The 17,298-nt window shown below is 39.0% G+C and overlaps 1 protein-coding gene across 10 annotated transcripts in view; it reads right to left on the reverse strand.

Moving 5' to 3' along the window:
- CNOT6L (CCR4-NOT transcription complex subunit 6 like) overlaps window positions 1-17,298 on the reverse strand; it is a 109,162-nt gene that overhangs the window by 74,248 nt on the left and 17,616 nt on the right. The window contains exon 1 of one of the 10 annotated variants that reach the window (XM_054484903.2): window positions 15,896-15,914. The exons of the other annotated variants lie outside the window; for them this stretch is intronic. The gene's annotated coding sequence lies outside the window, so the exon portion shown is untranslated. Of the gene's footprint in view, window positions 1-15,895; window positions 15,915-17,298 lie in introns of those variants that run through there. 10 annotated transcript variants of the gene reach the window in all.

Raw genomic sequence — 17,298 nt, forward strand, 5'->3', positions numbered from 1 at the left:
AAAAAAGAACACTCCAGAATATATAAAGAACTCTCAAAACAAAATAATAAAGCAATCTTATTTTTTAAATTACCAAAATATTGGAACAGATACTTCAAAGAAGATACACAGCAAATAAGCACATGAAAAGATGCACAACATTAGGCATCAGAGAAATACTAAAAACCACAATGAGATATCACTACACATTAGAAGGATTAAATTTAATAACTGACAATATCTAGTGCTGACGAAGATTTGGTCTGCATGCACATGCACAAAACAAGGGGGATTAAAAGAAAACTTGTCTCAAAGTGCCAAAGTGCTGAAGTAGAACAGATGATGCAAGACTTCCATGAAGAGGTGACACTAAGCTGAATCTTAAAGAATGAATAGGAATCAGTTATTTCCCTCAAGGAAGGGGGTTGTAGGTGTGGTAGGGACAGACAAAGCAAAAATAAAAGCATAAGCAAAGACACATAAATAAGAAATAACATGGCCGGGCGCGGTGGCTCATGCCTGTAATCCCAGCACTTAGGGAGGCCAAGGAGAGTGGATCACCTGAGGTCAAGAGTTCAAGACCAGGCTGACCAACATGGTGAAACCCCGTCTCTATTAAAAATGCAAAAATTAGCTGGGAGTGGTGGCGGGCACCTGTAATTCCAGCTACTGGGGAAGCTAACATAGGGAATCACTTAAACCCGGGAGGCAGAGGTTTCAGTGAGCCGGTATTGCACCACTGCACTCCAGATGGGGCAACAGAGTGAGACTCCCTCTAAAAAGAAAAAAAGGAAAAGAAAGAAAAAGAAAGAAAGGAAGAAAGGAAGGAAGAAAGAAAGAAAGAAGAAATAACATGAGGATGCTAAGCATAGTGGCTCACACCTGTAATCCCAGCACTTTGGGAGGCTGAGGTGGAAGGATGGCGCTTAAGTCCATGAGTTCAAGACCAGCCTGGTGACACAGTGAGACCCTGTCTGTATTGCTAAAGAAAATAAAAGTAAATTTAAAAAAAAATTTTTTGAGACAGGGTCTTACTCTGTCACTCAGGCTGGAGTGCAGTGGGATTGTCATGGTTCAATGGAGTCTTGACCTCCTGGGCCTAAGTGATTCTCCCACTTTAGCCTCCCAAGTAGCTGGGACTACATATGCATACCACCCCACGCCTGGCTAATTTTTGTATTTTTTTGTAGAAGCAGGATTTCGCCACATTCCCCAGGCTGGTCTTGAACTCCTGAGCTCAAGTGATCTGCCCACCTTGGTCTCCCAAAGTGCTGTGATTACAGGTGTGAGCCAAGGCCTGGCCTAATTTTTTTAAAAAAGGAAACAGTATGAGGAGAGAGGCTGTTCACATGGGTTGCTGAAAAATATCACCAGTCATGGAGAGATAACGTTCTATATGTAAAGATAGAAAGCTTCAAAAATCTGCTTATATTTTACTGAGTCTTTCCTATAAATCATTTTCCTCAAGTAAAGAATTTGCCATCCATAAGAGTCTAATAATAAATGAGGCCAGGCGCAGTGGCTCACGCCTGTAATCCCAGCACTTTGGGAGGCCAAGGTGGGCGATCACCTGAGGTCAGGAGTTCAAGACCGGCCTGGCCAACATGGCGAAACCCTGTCTCTACTAAAAATACAAAAAAAACAGCCGGGTGTGGTGGCGGGCGCCTGTAATCCAGCTACTCAGGAGGCTGAGGCAGGAGAATCGCTTGAACCCGGGAGGTGGAGACTGCAGTGAGCCAAGAAAGTGCCACTGCACTCCAGCCTGGGCAACAAAGCGAGACTCTGTCTCAAAAAATAATAACAATAATAATAATAATAATAAATGACACTACTAATCCTAGTTGCCTCCTTCCTTCATTCCTTTTTATTTTCCTCTACTCAACAACATTGCTTCTAGTTACACATCTATATCCTCTACTGATTTAGCTATCACATTCTTAAAGACATTACAAATGCCTTAAAATCCCTGTACTTACATTAAATATAAAATACTCTTGTCACTTGCCATCATAAAAGCAAACTATAGCATGGCGTTTCACTGTCATTATACTTACCCCCAGTTTCTCAGCATACACAATTATAATCACTAGTGTAGTGAAGAGATTCATGCAGTTAGCACGAGACTCAAATCTAAAATGTGTACTCAAACTCTTCTTTGAAACTCAGAGAATCCACTTAAAGGAGACTACACTATTTCTAAATTTGAGATTCTTTAGGGGCAGCAAATGATGATGACAATAATCACCATCACTGCAACTACCAACTACTAGCTACTACATATAAGTTATTTACCTAACTTATTTCACTCAATTCATTTCTCCCAACAATCTTGTAAGCAGGTATTACTATTCCAATTCTAGCATTCAGAAAACTGTAATATAAAGAGGTTTAGAAGCTTGCTGGCAAGCAGCAGGACTGGAATTCTAATCCAATTCCACTAAATTGATCTGCCTCAGATATATGCCTTCAATAAATCCTTTGTCTTTAAAGTTTGAAAACCCTCAAAATAATCTCCCATACTAGTATCATAAATCTGAAAATCTACTTTCTTTGACCAAACTTCTTTTTTGTTCCAATATTAGTGGGAAATCTACATTCCACAATTTGGCAAAAAATAAGTTAAAATAGCTCGATCACATTCCAAGATTTAATGAATATATTCAAGATTTAATTTTTTTGCATACTAAGGTAAAATGTAAGCAAACAGTTTTTTAAAAACTTGGATGGGAAAAGATCTCTTCAGGCAGGAATCCAAAAATAGAAACAAAAAGACATATTTATATGATTATCTAAAAATTCAAACCTCCTGTATATTATATAAGACCAAATGAAAAGCAAGTAAAATAGGGAAGATATGTATGACATGCATGATAAGGTTAACAGTTCTAAACACGCTAAGAGATTGCATAATACCTTTTTAAATGAGAAAGAACATATTATAATAATAGGCAATTCGGCCAGGCACGATGGCTCATGCCTGTAATCCCAGCACTTTGGGAAGCCAAGGCGGGCAGACTGCCTGAGCTCAGGAGTTCAAGACCAGCCTGGGCAATACAGCGAAACCCCATCTCCACTAAAATACAAAAAATTAGCCGGGAGTGGTGGCATGTGCCTGTAATCCCAGCTACTAGGGAGGCTGAGGCAAAAGAATTGCTTGAACCTGGGAGGCAGACGTTGCAGTGAGCCAAGATCATGCCACTGCACTCCAGCATGGGCGACAGAGCAAGACTCTGTCTCAAAAAAATAATAATAAATAATAATAATAATAATAAGCAATTGATGAAAGAAGTGCAAATGTGTAAACATACATAAAAAATTAACCTCATGAAAAAAATGGGAAAAAAAAAACCACAAGGCAATAAAATATAATGCCACTTTCAGGAATTTAACCTAAGCCTAAAGACAAGAGTTTATTCTCAACAATAAGGTAGTTAAATAAAATACAGCCGTATCTATATGACAGTACAAGTCTCCTTTCTCTCTTTTCATAAGTAAATCAATTGATTTAAATTTTCCACCAACTCCCCTTCCACACATCACCAGTATTTCACTACAATGAAGATAATGTTTTCAATTTTTTACTTTTAAGCAGCTACAACTGGTATGCTTGAATGGGATGATTTTAGGCCAAAACAGAATAAGGTAAACACAGAAGGATTCAATGCAGAGCTGTCTCCCAAATTGTTAAATTATTTAGCTAATCATACAGCTCTTAGTCAAACCCAAAGTGATAGTAAACCCTTTAACTGCTTGTTTTCAAGGAAAAACTTAAGATATCCTACAAACTGACTATGCTGAGTACACAGCTCCCTCCCACGCCACCCCCCCAACCCCGCTCCAATGCAACCATTTAGTCAACTCAATTTTCTCATTAACAAAATGTTCAGATACAATGCAAGGAACTTTTAGCCAAAAGGGAAAAAAAAGTCAGTCTTTTTTTGTTTAGCACATTGGGAGGCTGACGTGGGAGGGCTGTTTGAGGCCAGTAGTTCAAGACCACCCTGGGCAACATGGCAAGACCCTGTCTCTACAAAAAATAAAATTAGCTGGGGTGGTGGTGCATGCCTGTAGTCCCAGCTACTCAGGAAGATTCCTTGAGCCCAGGAGGTTAAGGCTGCAGTGAGCCATGATAATGCCACTGCACTCCGGCCTGGGCGACAGAGGGAACCCCGTCTCAAAAAAAAAGCCAAGCATGATGGATTATGCCTGTAATCCCAGAATTTTGGGAGGCAGAGGTGGGCAGATGGCATGAGCTGAGGAGTTTGAGACCAGCCTGGGCAACATGGCAAAACCCTGTCTCTACAAAAAATACAAAAATTAGCTGGGCATTGTGACATGTGCCTATGTTCTCAGCTACTTGGGAAGCTGAGGTGGGGGGACTGCTTGAGCCCAAGAAGTGGATGCTGCAGTGACCGGTGATTGTGCCACTGCAGCCTAAGTGACAAAGCAAGACACTGTCTCAAAAAAAAAAAAAAATTCATTCCCATCTGCTAAATACAACATACAAATTTTTAAATATAAAGCATGCCCTAAAAATCCTCTGCGCTCTGCCTATTTATCATTCTCTCTCTCCCTCCCCCGGCAATCACTCATCTTTTTGCTGCCTCCATAGTTTTGCCTTTTCCAGAGTGTCATTTAGTTGGACCCATACAGTGTGTAGTCTTTTCAGATTGGGTTCTTTCATTTAGTATTATGCATTTTAAGTTTCCTCCATGTCTTTTCATAGCTTGATAGCTCATTTCTTTTTAGCACTGAATAACACATCACTGTCTGGATGTACCACAGTTTATTTATCCACTCACCTACTGAAGGACATCTGGGTTGCTTCCAAGTTTGGACAATTATGAATAAAGCTGCTATAAACATTCATGTGCAGGTTTTTGTGTAGACATAAGTTTTTTATTCATTTGGGTAAATACCAAAAAGCATGATGGCTGGATCATATGGTAAGAGTATGCTTAGTTTTGTAAGAAACTGCCAAACTGTCTTCCAGATTAGCTATATTATTTTGCATTCTCACCAGCAATGAATTCCCATTGCTCCACATCCTCCTTGGCACTTGGTGTTGTCAGTGTTTTGGATTTGGCCATTCTAAAAGGTACACTGGTATCTCATTGTTGTTTACAAAGGACTTTTTTAATTAAAAAATAAAAAGGCATTTGACTATATTTGAAGATATGCATAAAACTTTCCCCACTTTTTTTTTTTTATTTCGAGATGGATTCTTGCTCTGTCGCCCAGGCTAGAGTTCTCCTGCCTCAGCTTCCCAAGTAGCCAGAATTACAGGTACCCACCACTGCGCCCGGCTGATTTTTTTTTTTTTTCCATTTTTAGTAAAGATGGGGTTTCACCATCTTGGCCAGGCTGGTCTCGAACACTCCTGACCTCATGATCCACCCACCTCGGCTTTCCAAAGTGCTGGGATTACAGGCATGAGCCACTGCGCCCAGCCAAAACTTTCACATTTTTAAAAACAATCTTTGTTAGCCAGGTGCGGTGGCTCACACCTGTAATCCCAGCACTTCGGGAGGCTGAGGTGGGCAGATCACTTGAGGTCAGGAGTTCCAGACCAGACTGGCCAACATCATGAAACACCGTCTATACTGAAAATACAAAAATTAGCCAGGCGTGATGGTGCACACTTGTAATCCCAGCTACTTGGGAAGCTGAGGCAGGAAAATCACAAACCCGGGAAGTGGGAGCTGCAGTGCGCCAAGATCGCGCCACTGCACTCCAGCCTGAGCAACAGAGCCAGGCTCTGCTCCAAATAATAATCATCATCATCATCTTCAGCATCATCTTTGTCATATTTCTGATAGCCTAGCATGTTATCAACATTGAGAAAGCTATATATTACCTAAAGATATCTGCAAACTATAAGATAAGTAACAAATGTGTACGGTTAAAAAAAAAAAAAAGCAAAGATTAATAAAATGAGAAAATACTGCCAAGTAGAGGAAGTAGTTTAAGAATACTTACAGATTCACAAAATAAATGGATATGTAAAAAGTTCAGTGTCCATTTAAACATCCATATTTTCTTTGATCAAAAGCAGAACACTTATGGTTTTTGTAAAATGTTTTGTTATTATAAGCCTAATACTAAATGGCATATAATTTCTCTAAGGCTCATTCTTCTGTTGTACTCATGATATTTTTCTAAGTTTTTTTTCATATTCTGATTGAGAAAAATTAATCTGATTTTGCTTGGGTATTATTTAAACAATAAATGGTAGGTATTTTGACTGTAAATCACTCACATACCCATAATATTTTTAAAATCATTTGGTATTGTGAAAAATATTCCGATAAGGAAAACCTTGCATCTAAAGGAAACACTGCATGTTCTTAATTTATAGATTCAAGACCATATTCCTCCCAGAGAATATATATGTACGTATATATATATATATATAGAAGCATAAATATCATATTCAAAAGCATGTTTAAAAACAAGGATACTTTACACTGTATTTATTCATCAACTGTTCAATAATTTTAAATTCAAATAAAATTACCCAGAGTTACTTTACTTTGTTTAGAAGCGCCTAAAGGTCATTTATAAATGCCCATGGATAACAGATTATCCCCAAGCAGTAATATCCTGTCTTGAGATAGAAAATACTTGTTTTCCCAACAACCTCTAGGCATAACATAAGTAGAATCATCAGTAAGCTATGTCTCTTCTTTTTGAAACCAAAGTGCAATGACGTATAAAAAAGTATAGATTTGGGTGCTGTTAACCACCGATAACCTCCCTAGGTGCCTACATCCATGGCAACTATAGAGGCAAAAATTATACACTTTAAGCCATCAGTTTGAACAATCAGCAAATTAAAAAAAAATACAGACGCCTTATTGACCAATCCCAGTGGTAGCGACTAAATCAAGTAGCTATGCTAAACTGAAAATATGAGAAAAATATATTAAATAAAATTAATAGGCCAGGCAGTGGTTCACACCTGTAATCCCAGTACTTTGGGAGGCTGAGGTGGGCAGATGACCTGAGGTCAGGAGTTCAAGACCAGCCTGGCCAACATGGTGAAACCCCGTCTCTACTAAAAATACAAAAATTGGCTGGGCATGGCGGCATGCTCCTGTAATTCCAGCTAATTGAGGGGCGGAGACAGGAGAACTGCTTGAACCCAGCAGGCGGAGGTTGCAGTAAGCCAAGATCGTGCCATTGCACTCCAGCCTGGGTGACAGAGTGAGACTCTGTCTCAAAAAAAAAAAAAAAAGACAGTCTAGAAAATAAGTATTGATTAGTAACTGTCATGGCTCTCTCCAAGAAATACTAGCATAACAAATCACAGTTTTCTATGGCAGCACATACTGAAGTCCCCTCTAAAAAAGTGACTCTCGACCAGATGTGATTTTGCCCCTCAGGAGACATTTGGCAATGTTTAGAGATGGTTTTGGTTAACACAACTTGGGTGGCTTGGCAGGGGTGCTACTGGAATCTAGTAGGTAGAGGTCACAGATGCTGTTAAACACCTACAGTACTCAGGACAGCCCCCACAAAAAGAAATACCTTGTCCCAAATGCCAATGGTGCTAAGGTTAAAAATCCCTGCACAAATATGACCTAAGCATGAGTCCAGAGTATAGTATCCATTGAAAAAAGCATTTAGAAAATCAAGTACCATGCAAAGAAATCATGTCAGAGAAAAACGAAAAAGCCAGAGGTTATGAATTGTATTTATTTCCAAATTCTTCGTAAAAGATGATGATATTCTAGCCATCAAAAGTGTCTCTAGATGCTAAGAAGCAGATAGCTATTCCACCAAAGGCTGAGCATTCCAGCAATTTCCAACTGGAGACAAATAATAGGATATAACTATCATTCAATGAGCACCAACCATGTGACAAACATTATCCATAGTGTTTTACGCGTCAGTAATCACAACTTTTAAGTTGGAGGTGTTTTAATTATCTTTATTTTAGAGTGGCATAGGGGCATTCTGAAATTTACCTTTGGTCTTATGGTTAGTGGATGGCACAGTGGGATTTAACCCAAGCAGTCTGGTTCTACAGTCCCAGCAGCAGAGACTACATCATGCTGCCCCCGTCTCATATGATGGACTTGGAAAACTCTGAGGACAGAGCAGGAGAACAGAGAAAAACTTGACAGTAATTCTGGGCATTTCCCTGAGTACTAAGCAGCAGCCACTGATTTCTGAGTGTTGGGTAGGAGAGCTGAGAAAGACATGGCCAACATGATCACTATAGAAACTGCTCAAGATTAGAAGACAGGTAAGCTTTCTATGGGGTAAGAGTGTACAGGTATATGTGTTATAAATTTTACTAATATGTCTCCCATGAAACTTAAAAATTGTAAAACAATTTTTGTTAATTTTATATAGCCAGCCGGGTGCAGTGGCTAACACCTGTAATCCCAGCACTATGGGAAGCTGAGGCGGGTAGATCAACTGAGGTCAGGAGTTCGAGACCAGCCTGGCCAACATAGTAAAACCCCACCTCTACTAAAAATACAAAAAATTAGCTGGGCATGGTAGTGGGCACCTGTAATCCCAGTTACTTGGGAGGGTGAGGCAGGAGAATTGCTTGAACCCAGGAGGCGGAGGTTGCAGTGAGCCCATATCTCACCACTGCACTCAAGCCTGGCAACAGAGTGAGACTCTGTCTCAAAAACAAAAACAAAACAAAACAAAAAAAGATTTTAGAAATAGAAGGAAAGAGAGATTATAGTCTTATAATCTGGTAGTTCTCAACCTTGGTTAGCCTTTGTGGAAGAAACAATACCAATTCCACATAAACTCTTCCATAAAGTTGAGGCAAACATTACCCTAATATCAAATGAAACAATTAAGAGTGCAAGAAAACTACGGACTTCATGAATATAAATGCAAATAAAGGTTTTTTTGAAGTTTAGCAAATCAAATCCAGCAATATAAAAAAAAGAGTGATCCATCATTATACCAAGTGGTGACTACCCCAGTAATGCAAGCAAGGTTGATTTAACGTTCAAAATAATAATAACCACCTATTAAGAAACTTAAAAGAATACACATGATCATCTCAATAGATGCATAAAAAGCATCTGAAAAATCCAACAGCCATTCCTATTTAAAAAGAAAACCTTCATTTAAAAAATAAAAGGGAATTTACTTAGCCTGATAAATGGCATCAATGAAAAATCTATAGCTAACATTAATGGTGAAATTCTGAATGCTTTTCTCCTAAGATCAGAAACAGGGCAAGGATGTTAGCTCTCACTTCTATTCAAGTTTACACCAGAAGTTCTAGCCCATGCAATCAAGCAAGAGAGAAGATATAAAAGTCATGGAGACTGGAAGGAAGAATTAAACTCATGTTTATTCACAAACAATAAATTATATATACATAAAAAATCCTTTAGAATCTACAAAAAATCTACTAGAACTAATGAATAGGTTTAACAGGTGACAGAATACAAGATTAATATGCCCCCTGCAAAAAAATCAAGTGTATTTATTTCTACATACAGATAACAAGCAAAAGTAAAAAAGAAATTTTTTTTTTTTTTTTTTTTGAGACAGAGTTTCCCTCTTGTTGCCCAGGCTGGAGTGCAATGGCACCATCTCGGCTCACTGCAACCTCCGTCTCCCAGGTTCAAGTGATTCTTCTGCCTCAGCCTCCTGAGTAGCTGAGATTACAGACATACACCATCACGGCTGGCTACTTTTGTATTTTTAGGAGAGACGGGGTTTCTCCACATTGGTCAGGCTGGTCTCGAGCTCCCGACCTCAGGTGATCCACCCACCACCACCTCCCAAAGTGCTGAGATTACAGGTGTGAGCCACCGCACCCGGCCAGTAAAATTTTTTAAAGTATCATTTACAATGACATAAAAAAATTAGAGATTAATATGAAAACAGATGTGCAAACCAGTTGACATGGTTTGGCTCTGTGTCCACACGCAAGTCTCATGTCCAGTTGTGGTTCCTAGTGTTGGAGGAGGGGCCTGGTGGGAGGTGACTGAATCATGGGGACAGACTTCTCCCTTGCTATTCTCATGACAGAGTTCTTAAGACAGCTGGTTATTTGAAAAGTGTGTGGCACTTCCCCCTTCACTCCTGTTCTCTCTCTCTCTCTCCTGCTGGCCTTGTGAGGATGTGTCTGCTTCCCCTTCACCTTCCACCATGATTGTTAAGTCTTCTGAGGCCTCCCCAGAAGCAGAAGTCTGTACGGGGCCCACAGAACGATGAGCTGATTAAGCCTCTTCTCTTTATAAATTACCCAGTCTCAGGTATGTTTTTACAGCAGTGTGAGACTGGACTAATACACCAGTACACTGGAAACTATAACACATTACTGAGAAAAATTAAAGAACTAAATAAATGAAGACATACATTATATTCATGGGTCAGAAGAATCAATATTAAGATGTTATTCTTCCCAAACTGATCTACAAATTTAACACAATCCCAGTGAAATACCTAAGGTGGTTTTTTTTTTTTTATTCATTGAAAGTGATCTTTTTTCTCTCCTTTTATCTTTAATAATTTCACCTTCTATTTTAGATTCAGGGAGTACACATGCAGGCTTGTTACATGGGTATATTGCGTGATGCTGGGGTTTAGGGTATGAATGATGGCATCACCCAGGTAGTAAGCACAATACCTAATAGGTAGTTTTTCAGCCCTGCTCCCCCCATGACATTTTTTTTTTTATAGAAATTAACATGCTTATTCTAAAATATATATGGAAATACAAAGGGCCTAGAAAAGCTAACGCTGAAACAACTTTGAAAAAGAAAAATAAAACTGGAGGATTTACACTATTGATATGGTCTGGCTCTGGGTCCCCACTCAAATATCATTTCAAATTGCAATCCCTATGTGTTGGGGGAGGTGCTTGGTGGGAAGTGATTGAATCATGGGGGAGGACTTCTCCCTTGCTTTTTCTTGTGATAGTGAGTTCTCATGAGAGATGGTTGTTTGAAGGGGATGTGTGGCACTTCCCCCTTCACTCTCTCCCCTGCTCTGCCATGCTAAGACATGCTTGCTTCCCCTTCACCTTCTGCCATGATTCTAAGTTTCCTGAGGCCTCCCAGTCATGCTTCTTGCCTGCGAACCAGGAGTCAATTAAACTTCTTTTCTTCATAAATTACCCAGTCTCAGGTATTTCTTTACAGCAGTGTGAGAACAAACTAACACAACTATGTAATTTCAAGAGTTATTACAAAGCTTCAGTAATCATGGCAATAAGGTACTGACAAAGATTAACATCAAGAGAACAGAGTCTAGAAACAAACACAAACATACATGGGTCAATTAATTTTCAACAAAACTGCCAAGGATGCCAGGTGTGGTGGCTCATGCCTGTAATCGCACCACTTTGGGAGGGCAAGGAAGGCAGACTGCCTGAGCTCACGAGTTCGAGACCAGCCTGGACAACATGGCAAAACCCCATGTCTAACAGAGAAATACAAAAAATTAGCTGGGCATGGTGGTGTCCCTGTGGTCTTAACTACTTGGGAAGCTGGGGTGAGAGGATCACTTGAGCCTGGGAGGTCCAGGCTGCAGTGAGCCATGATGGTGCCGCTGCAGTGAGCTGTGATGGTGCCACTGCACTCCAGCCTGACAGAGGAAGACCTTGTCTCAAAAAAAAAAAAAAACCTGCCAAGGATATTCAGTGGGGTGGATACTCTTTAACTAATAGTGCTAGAGCAATTAGATTACCATATTTTAAACAAATGAACCTCGAACTTTACCTCATACTATATAAAAAAAAAACACACAGTAGCCCCCCATCTCCATCCCTTAACTACAGTTTCACTGCAGTTTGTAACCTGTAGCCAACTGGGTCAAAAGATATTAAATGGAAAATTCCAGAAATAAACAATTCACAAGTTTTAAATTGTGTGCCAGTCTGAGTAGTGTGATGAAATCTCATGCTGTCTCTTTCAGTCCTGCTTGGACATGATTCATCCCTTTGTCCAGCATATTCACACTGTTTAGTATACCTGCCTATCAGTCAATCAGTATCTGTCTCAGTTATCAGACTGTCGGTCTCACAGTGTGTTTAAGAAACCCTTATTTTGCTTAATAATGGCCCCAAAGCACAAGAGTAGTGATGCTGGAAATTCAGGTATGCCAAAGAGAAACCATAAGAGGCTTCCTTTTTAAGTGAAAAGGTGAAAACTCTCAATTTAATAAGGGAAGAAAAAAAATCATATAGTGAGGTTGCCAAAATCTATGGTAAGAATTAATCTTCCACCTATGACATTGTGAAGAATGAAACAGAAATTCATGTGGTAACTGCAGTTTTAGGCATCCACTGAGGGTCTTGGAATATATATTCTCCACAAATAAGGGTAGGACTACTCTATGTTCAACATGGATCACAGGCCTAAATTTAAGAGCCAAAATTATAAAATATCTAGAAGAAAACACAGGAGAAAATCTTGGTGACTATGAGTTTCGCAAGGATTTCTTCAACACCAAAACAAAAGCATGATCCATAAAACAAAAAATTGATAAATTAGACTTTCAAGAACTTTTGCTCTTTGAAAAACATTATTAGGAAAATAGGCTAGGCATGGTGGCTCCTGTCTGTAATCTCAACATTTTGGGAGGCCAAGGAAGGAGAAGCACTTGAGACCAGGAGTTCAAGACCAGCCTGGGCAAATATAGCAAGACCCTGTCTTTACAAAACTAATACAAGATCAGCCAGGCGCCTATAGTCCTAGCTACTCAGGAGGCTGAGGCAGGAGGACTGCTTGAGCCCAGAGGCTGCAGTGAGCTATGATCATACCATTGCACTCCAGCCTTGACAACAGATTGAGATCTTGTCTCTAAAATAAATAAATAATTTTTTTAAAAAAACAAAATAACCCACACACTGGGAAAAAATATTTACAAATCATGTATATGATAAAGAATGTATATCCAACATAAAGAACTGTCAAAATTCAGTAACAAAAAAAATTTCTAATGGGCAAAACATTTTAATAGACACTTCACCAAAAAGATATATTGATGGTAAAAAAGTACATACGATGCTTTAGTCATTAGAGAACTGAAAATTAAACCACAATGAGATTCTACTCTATACTTTGGCCTATTAGAATGGCTAAGTTTTTTTTTTTCTTTTATTATTATCATTATTATTATTATACTTTAGGTTTTATGGTACATGTGCGCAATGTGCAGGTAAGTTACATATGTATACATGTGCCATGCTGGTGCGCTGCACCCACCAACTCGTCATCTAGCATTAGGTATATCTCCCAATGCTATCCCTCCCCCCTCCCCCCACCCCACAACAGTCCCCGAAGTGTGATGTTCCCCTTCCTGTGTCCATGTGTTCTCATTGTTCAATTCCCACCTATGAGTGAGAATATGCGGTGTTTGGTTTTTTGTTCTAAGTTTTTAAAAAACCAAGCCAAGGAAACAACCGGAACTTTCGTACACTAAAGATGAGAATGCAAAATGCTACAACTTTGGGAAAAAGTTTGAAGGTTTCTTAAAAAGGTAAACAGGCCAGGCATGGGGCTCACACGTATAATCGCAACACTTTGGGAGGCCGAGGTGGGAGGATTGCTTGAGCCAGGAGTTCAACATGAGCCTGGGCAACATAGTAAGACCCCATTTCAATTAAAAAAAAAAAAAAAAATTGCCAGGCATGGTGGTGTGCACCTGTGATCCCAGCTACTAAGGCAGCCGAGGTAGAAGGATTGCTTGAGCCTGGGAGGTCAAGGCTACAGTGTGCCATGATCATACAACTGCACTCCAGCCTGAGTGAAGGGGCAAGACCCTATCTCAAAAAAAGAAAAAAAGTTAACTATGCAGCTACCATATGACCCAGACATTCCACTCCTAGATATTTACCCAAGAAAAATGAAAACATTTGTTCACCCAAAGATTCAACTGAACTCAAATGTTCTTAGAGCTTTATTTATAATAGCCCAAAAATGGAAACTGTTAAACAGGCCAGGCACAGTGGCTCATGACTGTAATCCCAACACTTTGGGAGGCCAAGGTGAGAGGATTGTTTCAGGCCAGTAGTTCAAGACCAGCCTGGGCAACACATCAAGTCCCTGTCTCTACAAAAAACAAACTTTGCTGGGCATGGTGGCATGCACCTGTAGTCCCAGGTGCTCAGGAAAATCACTTGAGCTCAGTAGGTTGAGGCTGCGGTGAACCGCACTCATGCCACTGCACTCCAGCCTAGGCTAGCATAAACAAGGTCAAAAGTAATATGTTCAGGACGGGTGTGATGGTTCATGCCTGTAATCCCAGCAATTTCGGAGACCGAGGCAGGTGGATCACCTGAGGTCAAGAGTTCGAGACCAGCCTGGCCAACATGGTGAAACCCCATCTCTACTAAAAATACAAAAATTAGCTGGGCGTGGTGGTGGGCGTCTGTAATCCCAGCTACTCAGGAGGTGAGACAGGAGAATTGCCTGAACTCAGGAGGCAGAGGTTGCAGTAAGCTGAGATTGTGCCATTGCACTCCAGCCTGGGTGAGGGGAGTGAAACTCCGTATCAAAAAAAAAAAAAAAAAAAAAAAAAAAGGAACATGTTCAGACCCAAACTAAGAAGTTGCAAGGGTACCTGTAAAAGGATCACATATCATCTATTATAAGCCAAGTGTATGAGAGCTCTTTCATTCAAAGTAACAAATCCTCTAGAAAAAGTAGATATAGTCCATGTTTTAATGTGAAAAAAACTGAAGTAACATTCTAACACTTCATATAAAATCCTTCATCTTTTTCCTTTTCCTACCTTCCAATTTTGGGCTCTGCCTCTCTGGTGGTATACGGCAAATCCAAGAATTGAGTATTTTTTCACAAATTTAATATCTGTTTGTTTATATAAACAATCACCTGTATATAAAACTAAGAATGTTATACTCCATCAAAAAAAAAAAAACTAATTCAAGAAATTGGTTTTAATTACTAGAAAACTGAACTTGATAGTATCAAAAACTGAACTAATGAATCCTTTTCATAAAGGTAAAATTACTTTAGCTTTTCTATTTCTTCAGGAAAATATTTTAAATTAAGTCTTGTACAAAGGCCAGGTATTATGGCTCACACCTATAATCCCAGCACTTCTGGAGGCCAAGGTGGGAGGACTGCTTGAGCCCAGGCATTCAAGGCCAGCCTGGGCAACATAGTGAGACCCTATCTATACCAAAAAAAAAATTTTTTTTTAAAGTAGCCAGGCACAGTAGCATGTGACTGTGAGTGAGCACCAGCTTCTTGGGAGGCTTAGGTAGGAGGATTACTTGAGCCCAGGAGGTCAATGAGCTTATAATCACACCACTGCACTCCCAGCCTGTGAGCGACAAAGACCCTGTCTCTTAAAAAAATAATTAAAAAAAATAAAGTCTTGTATACAAAGTTTTGAACAATATGAAAGTCTGAACAGCTGTAACAGCCATCCCATACTTTTCATCTGAACCAAATTATACAATATTTTAATGTTAGATAAACATAAAAGATATGTAAAGAGGTGTTAAAACTAGTATGACTATTCTGAGAACCAGGGTTTAGAATGTGTATAAGCCGTATCTAAAATCTACAAGTCTCCATTAAAAACAGTAGAGTAAAACAGAAAAATCTTAGTAACCCAACTGTCTGAGATAAAACTTGATAAAGTATAAAGAAAAGCTCCATCCAGGAAAGGGTTCCAAGGTACCAACATCTTAATTACAAAAGGATTTAAAAGAAAGGTAAGGCCAATGCTGACTCACACTGATCCAAAACAACTAGCATTAAACAAAGAGCTAACCCTTAACTTTTTGGCATGAATAAAATGCCTACAAAAGTATCCACTCTACTCATACAAATGACTGCCAAGAAGGTGGTGCTTTGTATTGAGCGGAAAGGTTAGAAGGGAAAGGGTGTCAACTTTAAAACTGCTCCTAAAATAGTTGATTAGAAGGATAAAGAACAAGAGAATTTACAATGGCTTTGAGTCAAGCTTGGTTCCAGGAAAAGGATACTCTGACCCTACGTGAAAGCAAAAACCAGCCACTGAAAAGTAGACACCCAGATTTTGCCAGCAGAAGGAAGAGTATTGTTCATTTCCCACAAAGGTAGCAGAGCCTTTAACTTCAATTCCTAGGTTTTCCTGGCAAATAGATACTCTGCAAAAGCAACAAAGCAAACTAAATATAATGCTCTTCACAATTTCAATCCTGCACTCAAAACACCAGCTTCACAAACTCATCAAAGGTCACAGAGGAGCTAATTTCCTGTTTTGTTACTTAAAACCATTACCTTCCTCCTGAGCTAACCAATACAGAATAATTTCCTTCTTGTTTTGAAGCTGACAAAATAATGACGGTATACATATAACATACTAAAAAAAATTTTTAGACAGTTACTAAGAGTCAAGGAATAGAGTTTGATATCATCTGAAAACAAATTGCACAGAATCCATGTCTATTATTACTCCACTTGAGGAAGATTTATTTATTTTTCTTAACAAATTTTAAAACCTTTATTTTGAAGTTATTTTACCAGAAGATAAAAAGTGGGGGGGGGGGGGGAATGTAACATTTTATAAATATTTATCAAAAACTCCTTATAAGCCATGCACCTTGCATGTGCCTGTAGTCCCAGCTACTCAGAGGCTGAGGCAGGAGGATTGCTTGAAGTCAGGAGCTCGAGGCTATAGCAAACTATGGTCACATTTGTGAATAGCCACTGTATTCCAGCCTGGGCAATATAGCAAAAACTATGTCCCCCTGTCCTAAAATCCTCATAGTCCAGGAAACAAGATGAGAAAAATGTAAACAATGACTACCATACTGTAAACATTTATTTCCCATTTCTTTCTAAAATGTATTTAAAGTTGCTTTCCCAAAAAGAAATATAACACTGTTTATACATAATTTTAATTTAGTGAAGAATATGTGTAAATTCCACTAAAGTCCATTATAATGCTACTAAGAAGATTCCAATGGAGCAGTAGTTCTAATACAGGTTGATGATTGTGAGGTGCGTTACAAATACAGTAATTTGTAACTATTAATAGTAAAAATTACCGAAATTTATGTACAACTTATACATACAATATAAATATACTATATGTCAGCATTGATTCTCTATCCTCTTACCTGTATTCCAACAATAAGAGAACAGTAGAGTTACAACTATTTCTCCCAAATATTACAAATCATGATGGATACATGTTGCATATGCACATATCCTTTAGGTATGTTATATAGGTTTTACTCTTCTTTGTATTAAAATATGCCTCTTATCATGCTACTAAAAAATGTTTTCATTAAACATAAATTACTTCCTAATTACTAAATGAATTTTCAATCTCCTTTTCAGCCAGTACTCATCCCACATGGCT

Source organism: Pongo pygmaeus, chromosome 3, assembly GCF_028885625.2.
Source record: "Pongo pygmaeus isolate AG05252 chromosome 3, NHGRI_mPonPyg2-v2.0_pri, whole genome shotgun sequence".
NCBI lineage: Eukaryota > Metazoa > Chordata > Mammalia > Primates > Hominidae > Pongo > Pongo pygmaeus.